This window comes from Tachypleus tridentatus, chromosome 4 (genome assembly GCF_004210375.1).
Source record: "Tachypleus tridentatus isolate NWPU-2018 chromosome 4, ASM421037v1, whole genome shotgun sequence".
Taxonomy (NCBI): Eukaryota; Metazoa; Arthropoda; class Merostomata; order Xiphosura; family Limulidae; genus Tachypleus; species Tachypleus tridentatus.
In genome coordinates, this window is record NC_134828.1 from 82,530,287 (window position 1) to 82,554,700 (window position 24,414).

The 24,414-nt window shown below is 33.0% G+C and overlaps 1 pseudogene across 1 annotated transcript in view; it reads left to right on the top strand.

Annotated features, from left to right (window-relative positions):
* LOC143249564 (uncharacterized) overlaps nucleotides 1–24,414 on the top strand; it is a 94,881-nt pseudogene that overhangs the window by 55,898 nt on the left and 14,569 nt on the right. Inside the window, exons 3-13 of the transcript XR_013027838.1 lie at nucleotides 597–854; nucleotides 1,397–1,634; nucleotides 3,199–3,359; nucleotides 5,333–5,468; nucleotides 5,866–7,159; nucleotides 9,485–9,980; nucleotides 16,159–16,278; nucleotides 16,894–17,000; nucleotides 17,542–17,608; nucleotides 18,623–18,704; nucleotides 19,008–19,197. The product of XR_013027838.1 is annotated as an uncharacterized LOC143249564 (transcript). The remainder of the gene's footprint in view (nucleotides 1–596; nucleotides 855–1,396; nucleotides 1,635–3,198; nucleotides 3,360–5,332; nucleotides 5,469–5,865; nucleotides 7,160–9,484; nucleotides 9,981–16,158; nucleotides 16,279–16,893; nucleotides 17,001–17,541; nucleotides 17,609–18,622; nucleotides 18,705–19,007; nucleotides 19,198–24,414) is intronic.

A 24,414-nucleotide genomic window follows, 5' to 3' on the forward strand; every position in this document is an offset into this window, starting at 1 on the left:
TCCTTATGAGTAACATCTCAAAATTAGGACAATGGCAGATAGTCGTTAAAAAAAAGAAGTTCTCATGGCTGAAGTTAAGAGCACAGTTGGTGGCAATGTGAATTAAACCAATGTGAATTAAACCCTTAAATCATTATTTATATACCCTAATCATTAACTCATGCTGGCTTGAAGCTGAACATACTTGAATTATTAAAAATAATAATGAGAAATACTACTTTTGATTAGTTGTTTTGATGAGTCATGATACTAATTGGTCAAGCTGAACAAACTTGAATTAATCAAAAATAATAATGATTATTTGGACACTTGAAATAACTGAAATCCCTAATTTTGATCAGGTTATTTTTTTCTTGGCATTAATTGATTTAATTAGTTATGTGATGAATCATGTAATTAATGCTCATAGGCAATTGTTTGTACTAATTAATTGAGATAATCACTCATCTCTTGTGAATTGTCATCAATACAGTTAACATTGCATATAAAGTGATGAGTTAATTACCTGACTTTACTTTTTAATAGTTTTGTTACAATTCCTTTTGCATTGTGTTGACATAGTTTTTATTCTGAGCTTGATGTACATTTTGTTACAGGGTGTTTATTCACCGAACGTCTCAGTGTTTACCATATCTACCAGAGTTTGACTATGAAGATGTGAGAATAATGATGGAAGATAGTTCTTCATTACCGACCACTTCTGCTGTGCCAGTTGAGCCCATGCTCTATTTCTATGGCAACATCTCCAGAGAGACAGCAGAGTGGATTCTGTGGGACAGAGGATGTCAAGATGGCATGTATTTGCTCCGAGAAAGCAATTCAGACTATGTTCTTTCACTCTGCTTTCTTAAAAGGTACAACCATATGTTTGGTAATTGCAAAATATAAAACAATGTTCCATATTTAAGAATAATTATATGGTTTGTTACTGAAGAAAAGCTAAAAGAAATGAAAGGTTTATGTTGTCATGGAAATGCTTAAGTTTTCTGTTTATTATTTAGATATTAATTCATGAATTTTGTATTATTTTCTACTGTCAAATGTTTTAGTAAATGTAGTTTTATAGTATTTGTTTAGTACACAAGTGTTTGAATTCATGATTTGTGGAAATGTATAGTTTAGTTGGGAAATATTTTGCCTAATTACTGTGGTGTGTTTTTGTAGCAGGTTTAAATCCTGCCACTGAACATTTTTGCCCTTTCATCAATGAGAGCATTGTAATGTGATGGTGAATTGAACTTTTCATTGATAAAAGAGCAGCCTGAGAGCTGGCCTTCTTTCTAATCTATCATTTCTAAATTAGATAGTCCTTGAATAATTGTGCAAAATTCAAGAAACAAAGTGATGTTTCAATATACATTACAAGACATTACAAACTTTTTTTACTTTTCTTTAGTGTTCTCCATTACCGCATCAAAAGGTTCCCAAATGGAGAAGTTGAACTGTGTGACGTTCCGCGACAAAGGTTTCCAGGACCTGTGGAACTGATGGAGGGTGTGGAAGGTTTAGCTTGTAAGCCCACAATCCCTTGTAACAAATCGCTTGATTCTGTACTTCCCTTAACTCACTGGGGTGTTACAGAAGAAGAAATTAGAAAAGCCATGTTGCAAAAAGCTCGAGAATGGGGCATTGATGTAAGAATGGTATTGTGTTTTCTTCCCAGATGTTTTAAATGGACATTTTTCAATACTGAGGACATTTGATCTAATAAATGACCTACTTATTTCATTCATGTGTAGCTCTAGATATTGTACAGCTAATTTTATGTGCTTGGGTATGCTGGTTTTTAACATGGTATGTGTGTAAATTTCTTTAACTTTATAAACCAAATTACTTTCAAATGTATCTGAAAATAAAGTTATGTTTATGCCATAAGTGTCTTGCATAAAATTTTTATATTAAACTCTCAAATTGCTGCCTTGTTTTTATGATAAAATTAATAACTGGTTGTGTCACATATTACATCATATTGAGCAGTTTTTTTATTTTTATATGTTAAAACACTCAGGTTGAAAAATTCACTAAAAACACTAGGTGAAATCACTTGTGTAAAATACATAGGGGAACCCACTATTAGTAAGTAGATTAACATCAATGTTGATGTTGTTTTTTATTTGCTTGTTTTGTGGCATGTATTATTAGGGGCTTAGCAAAGCAATTTGGTTCATAAATATTAGGCTGTCCAGAAATAAATGTTGTTTTTGAATTGCAAAGTTTGGAAAAGTATAAACCAGTGTTGGAAAACATGCTTTAATCAAAGTGAGCACCATTTGCTTCAACTCACTTTAGCCAATATGTAATGATGCTGTTTATGCAACTGCTATAGAAATCAGAATTTCTATGATCAATGAACTCCCTGATATCTTCTTCTACAACTGCCTGGTTTTGAAAGCATTTATTGTTAAAAAAAAGTTGTCAAAGTGCTTGAAAAACTGAAAATCTGTTGGGGAGAGGTCTGAGGAATAAGGTGGATGAGGCAAAACCTCGATTTCCAATTCATTCAATTTTAGGAGTGTCATCCTTGACAGGTCTCATTTTGCTGATTTTGTTGATTTTCAGTCAGCTCATGCAGAACCAACTTATCCAACTTTTTCATCTTTCGAGTTGCACTCGGGTGGTTGGCAATGCTTGATTTGTTTGTGCCTAGCTTTTATGCAAGCTCATGTACTGTTGTGCAAGGGTCTTTCTCAACAACTTCTCTTAATGTGTTTCCATCTAAGGATGACTTCCTTCCACGACCTTTGTGGCCTTCAAGACTTTTATCTCCATTTCGAATCATTTGGAACCAACGCTGAATTGTACGTTCAGTAACAGATCCATGGCCGAACGCCTGGTTGATGTTCCATGTAGCTTTAGTAGCTTTGTGTACAAGTTTGAAGTCATAGAGGAAAATCAGACGAAAGTCTTTCTTGTCCATGCTGCCTTGGGGATTGCGAAAATTACTCGCAGTAGAGTTGAAACAGCAGACAATTAAGACACCTTGTAAATGACAAACGTTAGATTCAACCAACCAATCAGTGATAAAATATTCAGCTTTTAAATGTCATCGTGAAAATTCTGACATTTATTTTTGGACAATTTATTGAAATAAATGTGTTTAAAGAGCTGAAAGTATTAATTTATTAGTAGTTCTTAAGCTAATAGAATAAACTAAAATCTAAAGTTTCATTACTTATACATTAAATCCTTTATCTCCAGGAAGACAAGCTAGACTCAAGCTTAACTCAAACATATAATGACATTAAACTGCTCATTACCAAAACTTTACATGAGATTCAACCATGGTACCATGGCCAACTCTCTCGAGTGGAAGCAGAAAATAGAGTGGAAGAAAATGGACATAAAGACGGCAAGTTTTTGTATGTATTTTGCTTTATTTATTTTCAGTATGTCTGGGGTAGATGGAAGTTTCATTTATTTCTTAACATTTAATCCTTTCAAAAACATCTAATTTGTTATTTGTTTATTTCAATGATACTGAAAATAAAAATACCAAACACTGAGGCAAAAATGTCTTGTGTGATTTATTAGCTTTGTATAGTTGTGTAAAAACGTTTTACTACTGCTATTTTTCTCTCTCATGTTTGGAAAAAGACTTAACAAAATTTTGCTTATAGTTTGGTCACTGTTATTTTATTTTTTCCTCCTTTGGTTTCACTCATATAATTTTATCTAATCAAAAACACCTAAGGTCAAAAACACCTGAGGTCAAAAACACCTAAGGTGTGAGAAGAAAGGTACTGCCAAGAAAAGGTTTCAACATGTGATTTAAAGTAATGAAGTCACATGTGGTGGCTAAACTGGTAGCTACACTTATAGCATTGATAACAATATTACAGCAAGTATTCATTCATTAAGACAGAATATCTTTTTTTGTTCAATGTTGTACATGGTTGTGACCTAACTAATTAATTACTTGATCAATATTTGCAGTAAAATTTTTATTAATGTTATAAGTGTAGCTACCAATTTTCATTTCATTCCTTTAAGTCCCATACTAAATTCATTTTTGACTACACATTTTTCACTTTTTTTTCACACTTAAGGTTTTTTGATTGAATATGAATTTTTTTCATTACACACTAACAAACCACATCAATTAAGAAAGTGGCTCTTGATAGTAACTAACATTACCTTTAGGATCACAACCTTATTATTTGGAACAGACCTTTACATTATAGAACTAACCAGATTCTTTAAAATATATAGTGTTAGTTTCTTCACTCTAAAACTGTTAATGGCTTTCTTTTTACTAACATCATGGAATTTGGATTAACAGTTTCTTATCACCCACTTGCAGTTGGTACATCCATATCAATCATCATTATTTATACTAATTACTATAGTTAATGTCATGTGAAGCTAAACACTCTTTAATTAGGATAATTTGATAAACTTTAGTAAATTTGTGCTGAAAAGTTGGCAATAAATAACAAGTCCACCTTTATGATTATTTTGAAAACTTTAGCTGGGAGCTACTAATCTAGTTTGCTTGGCTTAACCAATATTTATATATCTGCCCTAAATCAGCTCTCTATAATCCAAATGACAAAATATTAAAAATGGTCCACTTTTGCTTGTAAATGAAACTGCAGTAAAAATTGTAGATCAAATACTCACATGATTTTTTTGCATAGACATGCAAAAAAATTTTCTTTAAATTTGAGCAGATTTTGTTAAATAACATTGCACATGTATATCTTACATTTAAACCAAATTAGACTTCTAATTGTAAGTTGTAAAGACCTATCAGTGTATGAAATTTGAAAAAAAATCCTTGTAAGTTAAATCTGTTTTTATATCAAATGAAGTATCTACTCTTTTGGTGCAAAGAAACTCGATCAAAATTGGAAGTGTTATATCATGGGTATTTCTTTATGGATTGCCTTGATATTTAACTGTGAGGGAATAGTCCAATAGAGCACGTCTACTGAAAATATCGCAGTTTGGTTTATCCCAGTCTGAGCTACAAAAGTTAGAAAATTATTGAACTATCATTCTTGTTTAATAATGCATAGTGTGTCCTACAGGTTTCTTTTTGGCTGTTAGACACACCACCATGTGACTTTTTTTTGTTCCTCAAAATGGATTTTTGTGTCAAGCATAAGCATTATTTTTAAGTTAGTGCTTTTAAAATTTTGTTTATTCTATTATATTTATGGTTAGTGGAGTGATACTGTAAACCCTATAAATATATATCAGTATATGTAATGTTATTTTTGATGTTAATATATGTTCATCACTTGCTGTTAAACATTATTTAATATACCGTTTTTTTGTGAAATTCTAATAATACTGTGAAATATCAGTTTTTTTATTGTGGTCTTTTTAGAGTACGTGAAAGGGATGACAGTAGTTATGCTCTCTGTCTCAGTCACCTTGGAAAAATTAAACATTACAAGATTGATGTGTTGCCCTCAGGGGAATTTGCAATACAGGATGGGCAGAGGTTTCCCAGCATTATGGCAGTAAGAGTTGAATTACACTTTGCCTTGATATTCTTTTTTTTCTCATATTAACACTTTGTTACTACATTATATTTTGTTTCTGAGCCTGTCCTTAAAATTGTAGTTCTATAGGTTCTATACTAGTATATAAGTGTTAATGTAATAATATAACAAATGCTTAGTGATCTCAACTTTTTGATTGTGTAAGACCTGGAAATTATTTTTTTTTTACTGAAGGTAACTTTTTCTTTAGATGGACTACTAAACTGAGTTATTCTTAGAACCTTGCTTAACATTTTAAGGAGAAGAGATGGTAAAATAAAAAGTCCTAAGATTTACCTGAATAAGAACAGTAATATTGACTTTATTTTCAAATTTGTTTTATTAAATGTGAAATTTATCTTTTTCTTTTCCCTAGCTTATCAGTCATTATTCCCTTTTTGAGTGATGGCTTATGGTGTACTTTAACTGAACCTTGTCCCCAACCACAGAGATGTGTCTGTGATGTGGCTGAAACACAGCTGAGATCAAGTCGAAATTCGACTGAAGGCCTACAAGCTGTAGACACTAAACTAGAAAGCAGGAGTAAGACTTTAAATTCTCCGAGTCATATGGTCTCTGACAGGTCAAAGCTTGGAAGTGGAAGGCAGAGCCCTAGCTCATCAACACCTTCCAAGTCCAGCAAGTTCATGACTCAACGAGGTAGTCTGCTCACCAAACTTGTTGCAAGTGTTGCCCCACAAGTATTTCAGACTTCACCCCGTGTTCCTTCTCACCCACCAGAAACATCCACGGTCCAACAGGGAAATGTAGATAATTTTAGTGATTATAATGACTCTTTGCAGGTTGCTACAAATGCAGCACCCTCTAGTGGGCATTCTCCTGTCAGAAAACCAAACAGGGATGAGTTGTCATCACAAGAATCAAAAAAAAGTAAATTCCAAAAAGCATCAAGTTTTGACTTAATTCCAGCATTTTTTTCTTGGTTGTTTACCAGTGAATTAGGTGAAGGAAGAAACAAGAAAAAGTCATTTGAATCATCACCAAAACGACCAGTTTGTGAAGTGCCACCTGTTAATAATTTGAGTCATTGTAATGGATCTATTGGTGAACCTCTAACTAGAAGTAACATGGATGAGTTGAATAAAAGCCAGCGATCCACCCCAGTTCCAGCTCCTCGACTCTCACTTGCTAGAAAACAGAATCAAGAAATAGGTCCTGTCTATGCAAATACAGGAAGTAGTTGTACTCTGACCTTTCCAGGACGGTCAATAAGTCTGGGAGATACTGTAGAAGAGCCATATCAATTTAAAGAAGAGGGAGGTAGTGAAGGTAATTTAAATAGTAGGCCACTCTTGCCACCATTCATACGAAGTGCCTCATCACCAACTGTTGGAAGCCAGCCTCAAAAAACAAAACACCAACTGCCTCCTAAGTCATCACAGGCATCACCCTTAAATATTCTGAGCTTTGTGGGTAGTGAATCTCTGCCAGCTACTCCATGTACTCCAAAAGCTGTTCAGGCTGAAACTCAACCATTTCTTCCAAATGGTAAACTGTCACTTTTTTCCTCATGTGGTAGACCTGTGCCACTTCCAAGACTGAAACTCCAGAACCAAGAAGATTGCAATACACTTGTTTCAGAGGAACATCCTGTCGTTGCTGTTTCTCCAGATGATAACACCTCACCCACTTTAACAGAAGATTCAGAGGTAGGAATCAAAGATGTTTCATTATTGAGATAGGAAATTCGCAAATTTATTTTGAATATACAGAAATGTATGTTTGTTAGTGGTAGTGTTGGGGTTAAACTAGTAAGTTTAGATGACAGGTTGGGACCCTTTATTCTAGTATAATATTTCTGCTGGGCTATTAATTAGTGCTTTACCATCATAACAGTGGCTGGAATGTCACCTTCAGGAAATAAATATAATTTGAATTGCTTAACCCCAAATTTTAACACATTATTATTTTTTTATTTTATTTTCTTCTTCTTTACATTGGAGAACAGTCTTCTTCCCACAACTTTCTGCAGGCAGTGAAAGAGGGTATAGATGTGGGATGTTGTGGGCTAGAGTACCCACATCTTGTTCTCTTAATTTCTCTTTCTATTCCTTTGATGAATTTATTTTTATTCATGTGAGACTGGAAAATAGAGGTTAAAACTGATAGACAGTGTATTCCCACTGCTATGCGAGTCCTACTTCCACAGTCACTTTCAAAACCCATAATCTAATTTGTTTACATATGTTGATCCAGCCATACACCTGATACTTTTTTTTAATCCAGTATTATTAGTTTTATAAAAAGGAAGTTTTTTCATGTAATTGATAAATGTTGCAAACTCTCTATGTTTGCTACTTAAATTATTACTTTATGATTTAAACTTGCAAAACTTCTGTATCATAAGTCTTGGTATTTATGCTGTTTTTCAAAAATAAAAACTTTTGCTTTGGTATATTTGCTTTGTACTTCTAGCTAGTTGATAAAGTCTCGTTTTGATTATGAAGTAAAAAAAAACTAAATGAGATTACAATAAATTATACACTATTAAAAATACCTAGTTTAGTTCCTCATCTAATTTTGATTCCTGTACAAAGTGAGTATTAGAAAGACCAATAGGGAATTAATTTAAGGAACTGATAAAAGCTGAAGGAATTAAAACACAAGAACCTGAACATTAGCCAAGGTGACCTACACAGGCAGAGCTACAGGTCACTGGAACACTTCACAAATTCTTCTTGAGGGGTATTGGTGTAAAAGTATTTTCTTAAAAAATTTACATTGTTTTCTTCTACAAACATATCTGTAAACAGAAATTAGTAAATTAGGTATAATGACTCAAAAATCGGCACTTCTGTTTTGGTAGGCTGTAATGCACTATCAATTGTGAGTGCCAATAAGTGCTATTTTGTGAGTCCTGTAAATAAGTGTTATGATGCTCACTATTTTTACATGTCACAGTTTGTTGGAAATAATATTGTGTGACATCATGTTACAGACTTGTGTTTCTTGCCAGTGCTTTAATTGGTCTCTTTTGTAAAATGTAGAGAAATGGAAACTAATGGAGTTGGGGATTCAATTTACATTGAAATTGCCCCTTCAGACATTTATCACTGTCACCCCTCACCAGTCTCGTGAATTTAGATTTCCTGACAAAACAGTAACTATAACTTCTGGTGGTCATGTTTTTTGTGCATACACAAAATATTTTTATTAGTCTCTTGATCACCCTTGGTTGGCCTAGTAATTTAAAATGCTTGAATTTTTTTTTTTTTCTGTGGTGACATATAATTCATTATGAGCATTTTATTGAATTTCTTTTAAAAAATGTAACCCTTTTAAAGTACATTTCAAAAACTTTAAACATTAAACTATTTCACTTGCCAACTACTTTCTTTTTTGTGAGATGGCCAAATACATGTCACTTTGTTACTTGGTACATACTTATCACATACAATATTCAAACCTTTCAGAAACTACATGTGGTAAAATCAAAATAACTGTCTCCATGGATGGTTTGACAGGGCTTTATTGTCCTTGCCTTTTGTTGACACAGGGAATAGAAAATGGAGTGAAAAAATCCTAGTTTATACTTATGTAGAAATCAAAATACAAAATAAGCTTTTATTGCATTTACACTTAAAGCCTACAAAAATCTGAAGTTTTCAAACAAACAACTATAAACAAATTAATGTAAGCAATATTTATATTCATAAAAAGCTTTCAATTTTTTTATTATAAAGTTGATTGTGTTTTGATGTTTTTAATAACTAAAACTGTATTCCAGTATCATTGTACTCAAGAACTTTGCACTTGACTAATCTTGCTTAACAAAAATTGTAAAACTTTGTAATAGATCAATCTTATAGGTACAATATATGCATTACAGATTTTTTTAAACCTTTTGTAACAATAATGATATTTCTTGATGTCTTCTGACTTAGAAATTTGTATTCTTTGACATTTCAAAGGAGGTAAAATGTGTTTGAACTCTATTTAGCTAAATATATATATATATAAATGGGATTTTACAGCCAGAAAAAGAACCTTGTAAAATGGAAAGTGATGAAGTTGGTGACTCAGTTTACATTGAAATTGACCCTCAACACATTCTTCATCACTGTCACCATAGCACCAGTGACCCAGAAAGCTGTTTATGTAAAACAGATTTTCACACTTCATCAGCAGAAGTGACTTCCAAACCTTTACTTGTTCTTATTAATGGAGGTGGTGATGTAAGAGTAGAAGAAACAGCAGTCAGCAATCTTCTAGTAGAATCTGATCAGGTATCTACAAGCTTTCAGATGGAAAATACTGAAACAAGTATGACTCAACAGCCAAATGATTCCTCCACTGCATTGCCAAATATTGAGTGTTCTGGTACTGATGATGGTTCTATTTATGCTAGACTGGCTGGTAGTGATAACTTAATTGCCACAATGGACATGGGTGTTGGAAGTGAACCTACTTCACCTGCCAAAATGTCAAAACTTAACGATGATGTTGCTCCAGACTCAAGTGGAAGTAACTGTAAGATGTGTTTGTGTGTATATTGTTATACCAGTTGGGAGATAGATAAATTGTATAACCTTTTCTAAGCTTCAGTGAAGTTAGATACATTACTAAAAAGTATAAATAATTGTTGATAAATGGTATTCTACTTTAACGTCATTGTATATCTAAATCTGAAATCTGTAATAGTAAGAAATTCTACCTGCAGACCTTGGTTATGGCCATGATGTAATATATTATCATACCAAAACAAGTAAATATAAATGTAAACTATCTTTATGCCTAGAAATATAAATATATTTGCATATCACTTTCTTTATACCAAACATGCTTTTCAATTCATAATACCAAGTATGATTAGAAGTAAATAATTATTGCCCAGAATGCTACTATATTATCAGTTGACCAAACCAGCTAAAATTAGGTTGACATCATTTTTCTACTGACTGTACTCTTTATAATTAGATTCCACAATTGTATCCAAAGTGTATTTTAATTCTTACCAATCATCTGAAATAAATGTTTATAACTAGAATCAGTTTCAGCCAACTAAGAGATGCAAGATCCAATGTAACATGTTGAGTTTTAATTTATTTATTTATTATATTATGTTAAAATATTTCAGTAGTAAAAATATTTTTAAATTTAACATTTAGTAAGTATGTTCCTTTTGTGAGAATTTTTCTTTTTAGCTTACTCTTGAACCACTTAGTAAATGAGAGTTGAACTCTATACAAGCAATATCTTCTTCATTGACAAAAAATTTACAAAATAGGAAATCACTTATAATTTTTTTCATTATACATTAAGATTAAATCCTCTGAAATCACTTGAAGTGTTGTACTGATTTCAGGTAAAACCCAAGATATAAGCTTTTTTTTCATGTTTACATGTTATAACACTGAACCTTTGAGCCAACTGACTTTAGTGTATTATGTAACAACTTACAACTTTTTTATCATTATGATATTCAAAAACCATAATATTAAAAGTTCTATCATTCTGTGATGCTTATGCTATATTTACTTTTAAATAACATCAGAAAATTATACTCTTGTAACCAGAGTATAAATACAGAGTCTCTGTATTTATCACAGAGACCACCACAAAACATTGTCAGAACTCAAACCTGAAAATAAAATATTTAAATAACAAGGTTTTTCAAGTCATTTAGCATTTGAGTTATTTTGCCAGCTGCTGCAGAGGGTTAAATGGGTGTCAGAATTCTGTCCATATTGGATATATCAAATGTACACACAAATGTATTCTTATTATTTGAATTTTTTTTCTGTTTTAACAAAGTGTATGTATTCTGTCAGAATTCATCTTTGTAATGATAGTGCTCACTGCCAAACAAATGTGACATGAATATTTGATATTAATTTAACCCAATCTGCACAGGTATAAATTAAAGTGTACATGTCACAATATTTTACGAAGTGCCACTTGACACAGTATTATACATATGATGTCAAAGTTATCAACTATTCTATTAATCAGTACTGTTGATTTAGCAACAGTTCATAGTAGAGGAGAATAAATACCAGATACAGTATTCAGGGTTACTGAAAACAACTACCGTGTTTCTCCGATAATAAGGCCTACCCATAAAATAAGACCTAGTGTGATTTTTGGGGATAGTTTTAATATAAGCCCTACTCTTAAAATAAGCCCTAGTTAAGAGTGGCAGGAAGAGGAAAGAAATAAAAAAAATTAATTTATTAATTAGTTTAATAGTTAGTTAATTAGTTTGTTTAAGTATTAATCAGTTAGTTTAATAGTTTAATAATAGTTTATTTTAAATGGTTAGTTTAATAGTTTTACTTTGTAACTTCATTTTTTCAATATATCAAAATAAGACATCCCCCGAAAATAAGCCCTAGTGTCATATTTTGGAGTGAAAATTAATATAAGCCCTGTCTTATTTTCGGAGAAACACGGTATACTTAATTGTTTTGGAAAATTCAGAGGTTATGTAAATAAAAGATACAAACTGTAAAATAGACAAAAGTATTTTTAACCTTCACATATACATCCCTTGCATCCTGACATTTCAGAGTTTGAATCAGAGTGATGTTGTCAATTCCCAAACATTTCTTTTGTAACTTTTTTTGTGCACAACATACTTCTACATTTTACTAAAAGCTTGCCATATTCTTTGTAATTAAAGAGAGGAAATGTGGAATTATAGTTAACTTTCCTTCTCCAGTGTTGGTTCAGTCCAATAAACTTTGCCTGTGCCCCTTTGATTAAATTAGAACAACATTGGTGAATGTGGTATATGGCAATGATTTCAAAGGATTAATCACAGCTAAATAATTCACATAGGATGTAAAAGACATTACTGATGTGTATATGTATGACGTGAAATGATTCTTTAAGTCAGGAATTTGGTATTTTTCTGATAATTGTAGGGACTAATTGCCATCTAAATACTGGTTGAAAGGTAATTACTGTAAATGCTAGCTCAAGTTAGGTATATAATCTTTTGATTGTAAATTTATTTTCATTTGAGGACATCAGCTAATAAAAGCAGACAGTGAGCATTCAGATACAAGTAAAAGGAATTATGTTAGGCACATACGAGAACATTTCAGTCTAGTACATTTTTCAGATGCAACACTGTTCTATGCATAGATCTTTTTGTGCATTTGTGTCATATGTGTTCACTATTTTAATCAGGTTATCAATAATTAATAGTGCTGAACATTTTAATTTCATTAGTTACAAGTTTTATATTACAATCAAGAAAGCCCTTACAACAATGACTAACTTAGTCTTAATTTTTAATACTACATGGATGTCCATTTCCTTCTAAGCCAATGTAAAGTAAGAACATTCAGTGTGTTATATAAACAGTCACACCCTGTTGAGAGAGTATGTATCACATTAAAATTCATTGGAGCTTGTATAATGTTAAATGTTATAAAATACATTTAACAAAACAATTATTTTTTATACAATTATAAAAAAAGACTGTTTCCAGTCTCAAAATTGCAATAAAATACAAATAACTTACTATACAGGATTAAAATTAAAGCCCCAGTGAGACTGGTAACAGTCTCACAAATGCTACATGTTACAACATCATCCTCAGAAGTGTAATGTTTTGCAAAATGACATTTATACTATTACAAAACCATGAATTTATGTATTAAAGAATTTTTACTGATAACATTTCCATTGAGTTTCTCATCGTCATTCAAAATAATAAAATTATTTTTTTTTATATTTAATTATTTTAGTAGATTTATGAAAATAACATTTTCAGGTTGTGCAAAATGACAGTTTTTCACATTAAGTTATATATTTAGTTTTGTGAATATTTTATGCTAAATTTGAAAGAGTAATATTATTGTTTATAATATTTCTTTTGTGTTCATTCATTCTGAATTGTAAATTTCTTCTAGGTTTCCCTATATAAACTTTTTTTTTTCATATATATGTAAAAACGGCTGGTTTGGGTTGAGAAAATTTTTTATCCAGAGGAGCGAACAATGTTTTGACCTTCTTCAGTCATCATCAGGTTCATAGAAAACACCCAAATACTAAATAAAGAAACAAACTTAAACAAATGCAAAATTAAAGAATCCTTACTTATACAACAACTCAAGCCCAAAATAAACCAATACAAAGGAACACCTTTATACCTTTATTAATAAATGTAATCAAACATATAAGCACACCCTCTACATTCTTACACTCAGTTACATAACCCCCTTTAAACATGTGGTCAGCTGTTGGTCATTTACCCCTTTCTTTCTTTGTGAACCTGATGATGACCAAAGAAGGTCGAAACGTTGTTTGCTCCTCTGGATAAAAAAATTTACTCAACCCAAACCAGCCATTTTTACATATATATTTTTCTCTATAAATGGGTTTTATTGTCATCACTGATTTTTTTTTCACATTCACATGATATTTTATATATATTTGTATGTGTCTTTTAATGTTATCAATGTTCACTGAAGTATCTGTGGAAAAAGTATTGCATATCTTGTGAAAAAAACTGAAAGAAAATAATAAATTGTTTTAGAAATGATGAATATGATCAATTAGGACTCAGTGGTTTTTAACCTGGGGGATCGTTTGAAGTTTCTTGGGGGGTCACGGAAGGTTTGGGAAATATTGGGAAAATCACTGAGCAGTTTGTAGTTTTTGTGGTAAGTGCCTGTAACTGCCCACCAATGAGAAACACGCTGAAGTGCGGCAATGGAACAATGTAGAGATGCTTGTTACGCAACCACTTGTCTAATTTTGAGTAAAAATTTTTATATATTACAACATTTTGAATTACCTAAATTTTTTAACTATATAATATTAATACATCGAAATTAACATTTAAATATCAAAGTTTCCATCGTATTTAATATATTTTCTCATTATATATATATATATTATATCAATCCTCACACTGAGTGGATAAGCAGGTTTTGTATGATGTTTAGTAATTCCATGGATTTTGCATTTGTTTAGCACTTGTTGCATTTCTCTAGGTCATTTATTTGTAACATTTTCAATAAATTAGGATCTTTATACAGTTTTGTTTTATTCTACCTTTACGTAAAGTTCACCATTACAAAAATTATTATAGAGGTCACAATAATACCCTGGAGAGTCTCAGGGAGTAAGACGATGAAAAAGGTTAAGAACCACTGAATTGGGTAGAAGTATGTTTTGAAATTTTTTTTCCAAATTAAATCATTACTTTATAAAATTTGACTTTTTTAATGTATATCACATTTTATAATTATTATACATTTCAGAAAGGTTTTCTTGTCATTGTAATCTTCTCTCAAAATTGAAATATGACTTGTAGTAGATTATTAAAGAAGAAATGTACTTCCTTTAACCACATTGCTATTCAAAATAACTGAACATAAAAAACTTTCTGGTCAGAGTAAAAAAAGTGTTTGGTTGGTAACTGCTGAAATTACTAAAAATTAGTGATATAAGTAGATTTTCCTTAATCAACCTCTCTATTCAACATTCAGCAGTCAAAAAATCAGTTGAAATAATGGTAACGATCATCTAGTTTGAAAGATTTTTGAAAAACTAAAGGAAATAAAAATACCTGGTTGGTACTTCTTACTGTTATGTCACCATTTATAAAAGCAATAATTACAGAATACAAAGTCAGATATTGAGAGCACAATTGTTTCATTAAACAAGATCCTCATAATTCCATATTTTCATAAGGTTTATATACATGCACTCATATGTTAACACTTTTAGATTTTTATTTTTTTAGTCTTGTCTTTCTCTTATACAGTGATTTCTAAACATTAATTTCATTGTCTATGATTTTTTGAGGTTCATTTAATGTATGTAATGTCTGTTAACTTATACATCTTGTATCCTATCAGCTTATAGCTATGGAAGAATCTCCCATTATGATTTATCAGAACATTTTTATTTCTGAAAGAGTCATTATTAATTTCTATTGTTCATTTATTTCTAACAGTGATATATAAATGGTTTGGCAAATGTAGCTTCATAGGTCAAAAATCTAAACTTTTTGACATCAAGATTTTAATTTTACAAATGAAGTTTGTGACATAACATTTTTTCACTTTTTTTTTTATTGGAAGTGAGGAAATTGATGACTGGTAACATGAGATCTGTGTAGCTTAAGTCATGACTTAGTTTCAAATTAAAACCTGATATAAAGTAGTTGTATGCTGTTAACTGCCATGGCTTAAGGTTGGAACTATAGGATTGCATTTAATATGCTCTTAGCTTATTTTATAACATAAGTTCAAAAGTAAAGAAAAATACATGCAATATGTTTGTTGATTTAGTTTTGAAATATACGGACTTATAATTATATGATAGGTTATTTCACATCTTAAACTCAGACTTAAAATAGCATTTCGGATATTTTCAACTTAAGGGTCAGACAAAAACTTGATAGAAAGACCACTATATTAGGATCCTAACATGTATGCACACTTGCAGAGCTGGCCATTTATTTGCAAATGCTAAATCGACTTGTCATATGATACATCAAGTAGTTGCTTGAGCACTAAAAATAAGATTTAGATGCATAATAATTAGTGAGTATTTACCTAGCTGATGCATTATTAATAGATACCATTTCTGTGATTTGATGCTCAAAATACATCTGTGAGCAGAGTTTATCATTAATTGTAAACACTTTGAAAAATGCAGTAAAAGGATTTTAAACTTTTTATAGTACCGTTGCACAGAACATTATCAAAAGAAGAATCAGAAATAGCTTACAAAACCCTCCGAAGAATAAGAAGGGGTCCAGTAAGCTTAGACCCTAACTCTCTGATTCTAAAGGAAAAGATAGGTAAGTAGGGATGAATCATAAATATTAACCTAGGAATTTTAAAATTTACATATTGTTTCACTGCTTAAAGAGAAATGAATATCTTAAAAGTTAATTGTTCTGAAGATGAATAAATTATGAATTAGGAAGAAAATGATATTGAAGTTTCTAACTGATTCTAATGGAGAAGTAATTTTTGTTCAAAAATAAGAAATTATTGTTGAATATCTTGGCCAAATTAATTCGAATAAAAGGAAAGAGGAACCATACCTCTTTCACTTATGTAGATAGGATACTAAAATCATGTTGTAAACACGGTGATTTTAATAATGAATTTAGCATTGTTAATTTATTTTGCTTTGTTATAGGTCCTAGCCAAATTAATTCCAATGAAAAGAATACTAGTAAGAAGTTTTATCAAACAAAATAGTTATTATATTTTTAAAAGACCAATCAATAGTTATTAATAGCAAATAAATACTCCTGTGACAGTAGCAAAATTATTCTTTTATGAAAGAATATTACATATTTTCATTCAATAAAGTGCAAAAATCACTAATGATTTTAATTATGTTTTTCTTTAACCTATTGTTAAAGTTAGATTATTTGTATTTTGTTTCTTTACTTTCCTGTTAGGATCTGGTAATTTTGGAGATGTCCAGAGAGGAGTATTTGCTTCTGGCCTTATGGAGGTACAATTTGCTGTGAAGATGCTGAAAAGTAATGCTGTTCCCCATCAGAAGGTGTGATTTCTTACTTCATTACATCTTTCACTTGTAACTTGTTTCTTTGACAACTTGGTAATAGTCTTGTACCTTTAGAAATTATCCAGTGCTATTGAGACCCTTTTGTACAATACTTGCTGTTTTCAAGTAAATTGTGTCTCAGAAGTTTGAGAATAATCAGGTAATTATCTTTTTAAAGATTCACAAAGTACCAGGTGGCTTAGGTCATGAACTGTATGACGGCAAATAGAAGACCATGTTTGTAAATAATCACTTGATCAACTTTTAAGGTTTACAAAGCACCCCAAATGGTTTAAGTAGAGAATTGTGTGATGGAACATAGGAGGTTATATTTGAAAATAATCCTTTAATTGTCTTTTAATAGGTTCACAAAGCATGATGTTTTTTTATTTAAAAAATTGTGTCAATCAGAGATGAACTCGTACTTTTAGGTTTATTTTGTGCCATAACCTTGACCAATGTAGAGGAGAATTGATGAGACATGTATTTAAATGAATTAATAATGTATTCTTGTTTATTTTATTATTTTTATTTTAAGAATGAAATCTTGAAAGAAGCTCAGACTATGGCTGCTTTAGATCATCCACACATTGTCAGATTGATAGGTAAGTTGTCATTTGAAAACATTGAGGGTCTTTTTAAATTGCAACTGTGAATATTCTTTTAAATAATGTTATAAAAGCAATGCATTTTAACTTTTAATAAAAGTTTTGAGAAAATTGTGACAATTTAAGCGTTCAAGTTTTTTAAGTTTTATATATGTATATTATTCCTAAAATATATAAAAGTTGTGTATTTTATGGTATAAGATCTTAACCATATAAGATTGTGAAAGTTGTGATACATCAAGGTTTTGGAAAATAAGATACAAAAACTACAACACATAATTTTACAGAATGTTCTGGAAAATTATATGAAAGGATAGGTTCTTCAGACAGTAGTTTTCTTTGTTGTTATTTTAGTATTAACAGCAAAGATCAATGTGTAATGAAATTGAATAAAGTTTATCATGCAATTTATGGACTTATAGGAACTGTGGATAATTTGTAATACACTTCTGGTTATGCTCAAGTTCTTTGGAAGTTTGGTATTCCTAAGCATATCTTTCAGGTAGATCCCACAGGTAACATGAGATTCATTCAAGAAGTGTGTTGGAAAGTGAACCTGAATTCTGACTTTAACTGAGTGAAGAAAGAGACTGTATGTGTGACAAAGTGAAAATCAACCTTTATTTAATTGAATAAAACAGAGAAGAGCAGACATGATGAAAGACAATACCTTTGGTGAATCTGTTATGTGGGTAGTCCATAAAAATGGTCTATACATCTGTGACAGTCTGAGAGAGTATAGTGTTATATAGAAGATTCTATAGTACTTTGTCTTTTAATACGCATCTTACATCACCACTACCAGTAATTTTACAAAACAAATAAGGGAGTATATATTCTCAAGGTATCATATGAGTTGCCAGTAGAAAAGATTTATTTCTGCCCTTAAATAGTGAATTTAATGTATTTTCAGATATTTTGAATTTTTTTTATCTGTTCTTCAGGTTGGTGAATATGTTATTTGTCTTTATTATTTGTATTTCCAATGTTTTATGCATTTGTGTATGACAGGTGTTTGTGAAGGAGATCCTTTCATGTTGGTAATGGAACTTGCACCTTTAGGGCCTCTCAGCAAGCATCTTCGTCAACACAGGTGGGTAACAGTTTTTAATTTAAAAAAGTAAAAATTAAATCACTAATTTTTATTTTTGGAGCTCAGACATTGAAGATTCTTGAGAATTATATAGTTTTACTAATTAGTTTAATTATATTATAGTGACTGCAAATAACCAAAAAAAAATTAACAACTACTAATAAATGTGTGTGGACATCAGTTTATACAAAGTATTTCTAAAATGATTTTAATTTCATTGACTCTGTGTGAAGATTTTCTTTAACATAAAATTAATCTAATAAAATGTATAAATGTGCATATATTAATACTTTTTTCCTTCAGAGACATGTCTGTTCAGGACATTTTGGTGTTAATGCTTCAAGTTGCCATGGCAATGGAGTATCTTGAAAGTAAACAGTTTGTCCACAGGGACTTGGCTGCCAGAAATGTGCTTCTGGTTAATGAAAGCTTTGCCAAGATCAGTGACTTTGGAATGTCTAGAGCATTAGGTTTAGGAAAAGAATACTACAGAGTAAGTTTTAAAATAGATTATATAGAACATTGACTGATAATGTATATTATGAATAAGTTTTACTGGACACTAGGCTTAAGATAACAAGACTTAAAGCTTAGGTCAGTTACAAAAATGTTTTAATGGAAATTTTAATATATTCATACCAGTGAAATTACATGATTCTAGTTAGTTAATAAGGCATCAAACTTAGTAAAGTATGACTTAAAAATAAGTTTCTAGTACTATTACTTATCTTTACTCATAATTACAGCTATTTTTGGTTTAACTGCCATCTAGTGTGCAAATATTTGTTTGCCACTAGTCTTGAAACTTCCACCTAATCTCACATGGTTCAGCTATGTTTAAGTATGCAACAGCCCTCTACCAACAGCAGTGTGTTAAACCCTCCATTTACAGTTGACTCCTTCTGTGCAATTGAACCCAATCTTTATTTTTCGATTTGGCACAACAGTGTTAAGACCCAGTGCTTTTTTTTTATGTTCTTAGTGCATTTTAATAATATTCAGTTACTGATTTTCATATTGTTTATAATCCACTATTGTGTTAGATTTTTTTATTTGACTGTGAATTCTATTTCCCACTCAATTTACAGCAGTCAATTAATATTTACGAATTCACAATTTAATATTACAACTATGATATTTATGATTTTACAACTTAGTATTATGACTACAATATTTATGAATCCCAAATTTAATGATATGACTACACTGTCCACCAACAATATAGCATTAAATAGCCTGTGACATGAGAACTTAGATCAAGAAAGTGGAGACTTATAATCTTCCTTCATATGAAGCAAAGGGGGGGGATTAAAAACTCAGAACTAGGTGCTGCAGAAGCTTTTGCACTTGCATATTGTCATTCAACAAACCCTTGGATCATTTGAGTTTTGTAAGAAGGGACTCTCCATTCTTTTCCTTGTACCTCCTGCCTTATCCACATATCACTACCAGTCATTTCTGCAAAAAAATAAAGGAGTATAAATTCTCAAGGTACTACATGACTCACCAGTAACATTTAAAATAGGAATTTGGATTGTGAGAATATAGAGAACTTTTTTATTAATATTTTTTATTTCAATTAATCTTTTACTTGGGAGAACAGTCACCTTCCCTCAACCGTCTACAGGCAGTGAAGGGTGATACAGATGTGGGACATTATGGGCTTGAGCATCTACATCTCGCTCTCCTAGTTTTCTATTTCTAATTCTGTATCCATTGCTACTCTTTATTTCTTATGTGAGACTGGCAAATGGAGGTTAAGACTGATAGACGGTTTATTCCCACCACAATGTGGGCCCTATTGCCACAGTCACTTCTGAAACCTAGGGTACATTTTATAATCCCACATTGTAGCTTGTACCTTGGGATCTTTTCAGTTGATACAGCATTTTTTGTTTAATTTGTTTTTGTTTTAGCTTGTTTTTTGAGTTATAACAAACTAATGTGATTAGTCAGAGGTTTGGATTTGCTGCTTTTAATGCAGTCCTTTCTTGTGATTTTACTTATTTTACTATTTAACTCTATTAAAATTTATTTATTTTCATTAAAAATATATATATACGTATATGTCTTATTGTCAAGATGAGGTGCATGCTGCAATACACAGGAAGTTTTGGACTGTTAGTCTTGGGAGAAGCTAGATCTCTTGGAACTTTTTGCTGTTCGTCTGGCAGTGGTTCAATTTTTGTCATCTCTCTAGAGCATTACAGTTGTTACCCTGACAACTTGGTGGTTGTTTCTTACATCACCTAAAAAGGAAGCACATAATCATAATCATTATGCTTCCACTCTCTAGAACTCCTCTTCAAGGCTCACAGCTTTCGAACACGTTTGCTGGTTTGTCAGATACTGGTTGCCCTCAATCTTGTCATAGTTCACATGCTCTGTCTCAACAAGATTCTACACATATTGTCAGTTCAGTACTTTCCAGCTGTATGCATTTTTCACTCAGCTGAATGCCAAACTTCCTCTTCTACATCCTTTGGCCTTAGCCATGGATGCTTTTAGCCAGGACTGGAAGGACCTCTTCCTTTATACATACCTACCCTTCCATCCATTTACTACCTGAACAATTTCTCTCATCCATTTTATTCCATGTTGAGCTGGTCTTGTGTCTTTTTTCTTGTTGGCTCAACAGTGATTTCTGTCTCCTCCCTATACCTTCATCAGAAACCACCTCCTTTACCTCTCCCTTTCTTCCAGTCTATCTTCCAGCAATCTCACTCAAGCATGTTTCATTCCTTCCTTTCCACACTCTGACTTCATACATGGCTTTTGTCTGGTCCATTGCAAGGGGGTCAAGAATTATCCACACATGTCTGTGTATCAACATAAGTGGTGAGTGTTCCTTCATTGATCAATCCATCATGGATCTTTACCTTCTCTTTTTCAGATGGTTATTTGACATAGGTCTGTCCACTTCCACCCTTTGGGGTTTAAGGCAGTCCTGTCGTCTATTTTTTAATTTTCTGTTTTTGGTGTGCATTTTCCTCTCTAGTTATTTCTGTTTTATTTTGGTCTATGTGTTTTCATCCTCCTCCTTATTCCACTCAATCAATAATAGGAATGGAATCTAAATGCCATTTCTCATATTTTTTGTCTCTTTTGAACTACTATCCTCATGTTCCTTATATCATCTTTCCTTGAAAATGTATCTCCTTCTCCTTTTATCTTGTGAGGGTGAGAATTGGACTTGTTCACTTTTATTATTCATTACATTTTGTACCACAAAGCCTATGCCCTTTTATATCCTGACTGTTCCTTCCTTTCCAAAGCCCCTCGGTGTGGATTCCTGTACGTGGTGAGGGGACCTCCCAGGGAAGGTTCTGTTCTGTCTGGTTACCTTCTCTGGGATCTAAACATCCACCCACGTGTTTGCCGTGCGTGGTGACCCGTGAAGGGGAGGAGAGGATCCTGGTGGTTGAGGGGTCCAACCCTAACACACCACTTTGGCCTTGAATTCCTGTAGACAGGCGGCCTTTGGGTGGCCCCCCTTGGGTCAATCAGCTGGTCCACTTGAGCTAGAGTCAACCAAGTACCAATGTTGGAAGTTCTCAACGGGTGTTGCGGACATTGTGCCTGATGCTGGTGTTTGGGTATAGTGCTCATGAAACCCTGGCATTGCTGCATTGTCCTTGCATGACATTGTAGTGCGACCCCTCGTAGGGCTCCATGGTGGGTGGGGTAACTGGGTACCGAAATTTTTCTTTTTTCCTATGGATCCTCCTTCAAAAATTTTAAATAAAATAGTGAAAAATCAGTCAATAGGTAAGCGACCTCTTCTTGAAGACTCTGGGCACAATCTTCAACATCTGTAACACACGTACCTCATTTTCTTATATTACATTCTCTTTCAGAAAAACTTTTAGGGCAATTGTCCCCCTTTTTTATTCAGAAGGGACTAGAGGGTCTTGCTGGCTCTCCAAAGTCAGTAAAGAAGCTTTGATCTGGGGACATATTAGTTGAAACATCCACAACCCACCACAGTGAACTCCTCTTGAATTCAACGGCAATTGGAGATATACCTATTGAGGTTACCCCTCATGCTACCTTGAATTCATCACGAGGAGTTATTGTTGAGAGGGATTTGAAGAATGTCCCCGAGTTAGAGATTCTCGCTGGTCTCTCCACTCAAGGAGTTTCTGCAGTGAGGCGCATTTCCACTCACAAAGATGGAGTTACACTGCCAGCAAATACCCTCGTTTTGACATTTACATCATCACGTGCACCTGCCACCATCAAGGCAGGTTATCTAATTTGCAGGGTATGGCCATACATTTCAAACCCTCTGCGATGTTTCCAATGTCAGAGATTCGGCCACTCAAAGACATCATGTCGTGGTTCCCTGACATGTGCTCGTTACGGTGGCAAGGATCGTGATGCCTATGAACGTGGCATGGACCCACATTGCGTCAACTGCAATGGTTCTCACCCTTCCTACTTTCATTCTTGCCCAAAATGGTTGGAGGAAAAAGAGGTGCAGTGTTTGAAAACGACTCATAACATCAGTTATCCTGAGGCTCGGAAATTGCTGCCCGCCACTCCATCTCGGACATATGCTGCTGCACTTCATTCCACAACTACAGTGGGAGTGCAGACAGATCTCTCTGTGCCTCCAAGAGAATCGTTTTCAAAAAAATTGAAAAGCCTTTTGACCTCCATGGTTAAAAAGGTTGATGAATCGACTTCCACACCCATCTCTGTTCCTCCCATACATTCCAACAAACCTCAAGATCCACATCCTTCAGTTTCAAATACAGGCATTTCTTCTGATACATCTTTTTCTCCCACCCCAGGAGGCAAAACTATCATTCGTTCACATCCTCAGTCACTGGAATCCCCTTCCAATAACAAAGACCTGCCCAATCGACCCAGGGCAGGATCCATGGAGGTTGATAGACCTCCTCCGACTGAGGACAGTAAGGAAAAAAGACGTGGTCGTAAACAGAAGGGTTCTCCAGCCACTTCGCCTACCCATCATTAAAAATGGCTACCTTGATACAATGGAACTGTCGAAGTTTAAGTTCTAATCTGGATGATATCAAAACACTGATTGCTTCCTGTCATCTTGTATGTTTTTCCTTACAAGAAACATTTCTAAAACCTGCTGATACAGTCACCATTCGGCAGTTTTCTCTGTACAGAAATGACAGGCTGTGTGACAGACGAGTACATGGAGGGGTGGCACTATTGGTTGATCAGCATGTGCCCACCCTGTCTTTGTCACTTAATGCACCCTTGGAGGCCATAGCCATCCGTGTTTCCTTGGGTCGTACCATCACTGTTTGTTTTCTCTACCTGTCCCCTGGAGAGGCATATGATCAATCAGACCTTGATGCTCTCGTTGAACAGTTGCCATCTCCCTTTCTACTCCTAGGGGACTTTAATGGACATCATCCCCTCTGGGGAAGTGCTGTTATTGATGGGAGGGGTCGTTCTGTAGAGTGTATGCTCTCTGACCACAATCTTTCTTTTGTCAATACTGGTTCTTCCACTTATTTTCATCCACCTAGTCAGTCCTTTACAGCTATTGATCTCTCAGTTTGCTCCCCTTCATTATTTTCCCATTTTTCATGGAGGGTTGACAATTATCCACTAGGCAGTGATCATTTTCCTATACTTTTGAGAGAGACTGGCCGTGGTCGATGCCACCCTACCCGCATGCCCCCATGGAAGCTGGATCAGGCAGACTGGTCCACTTTCACTGCTC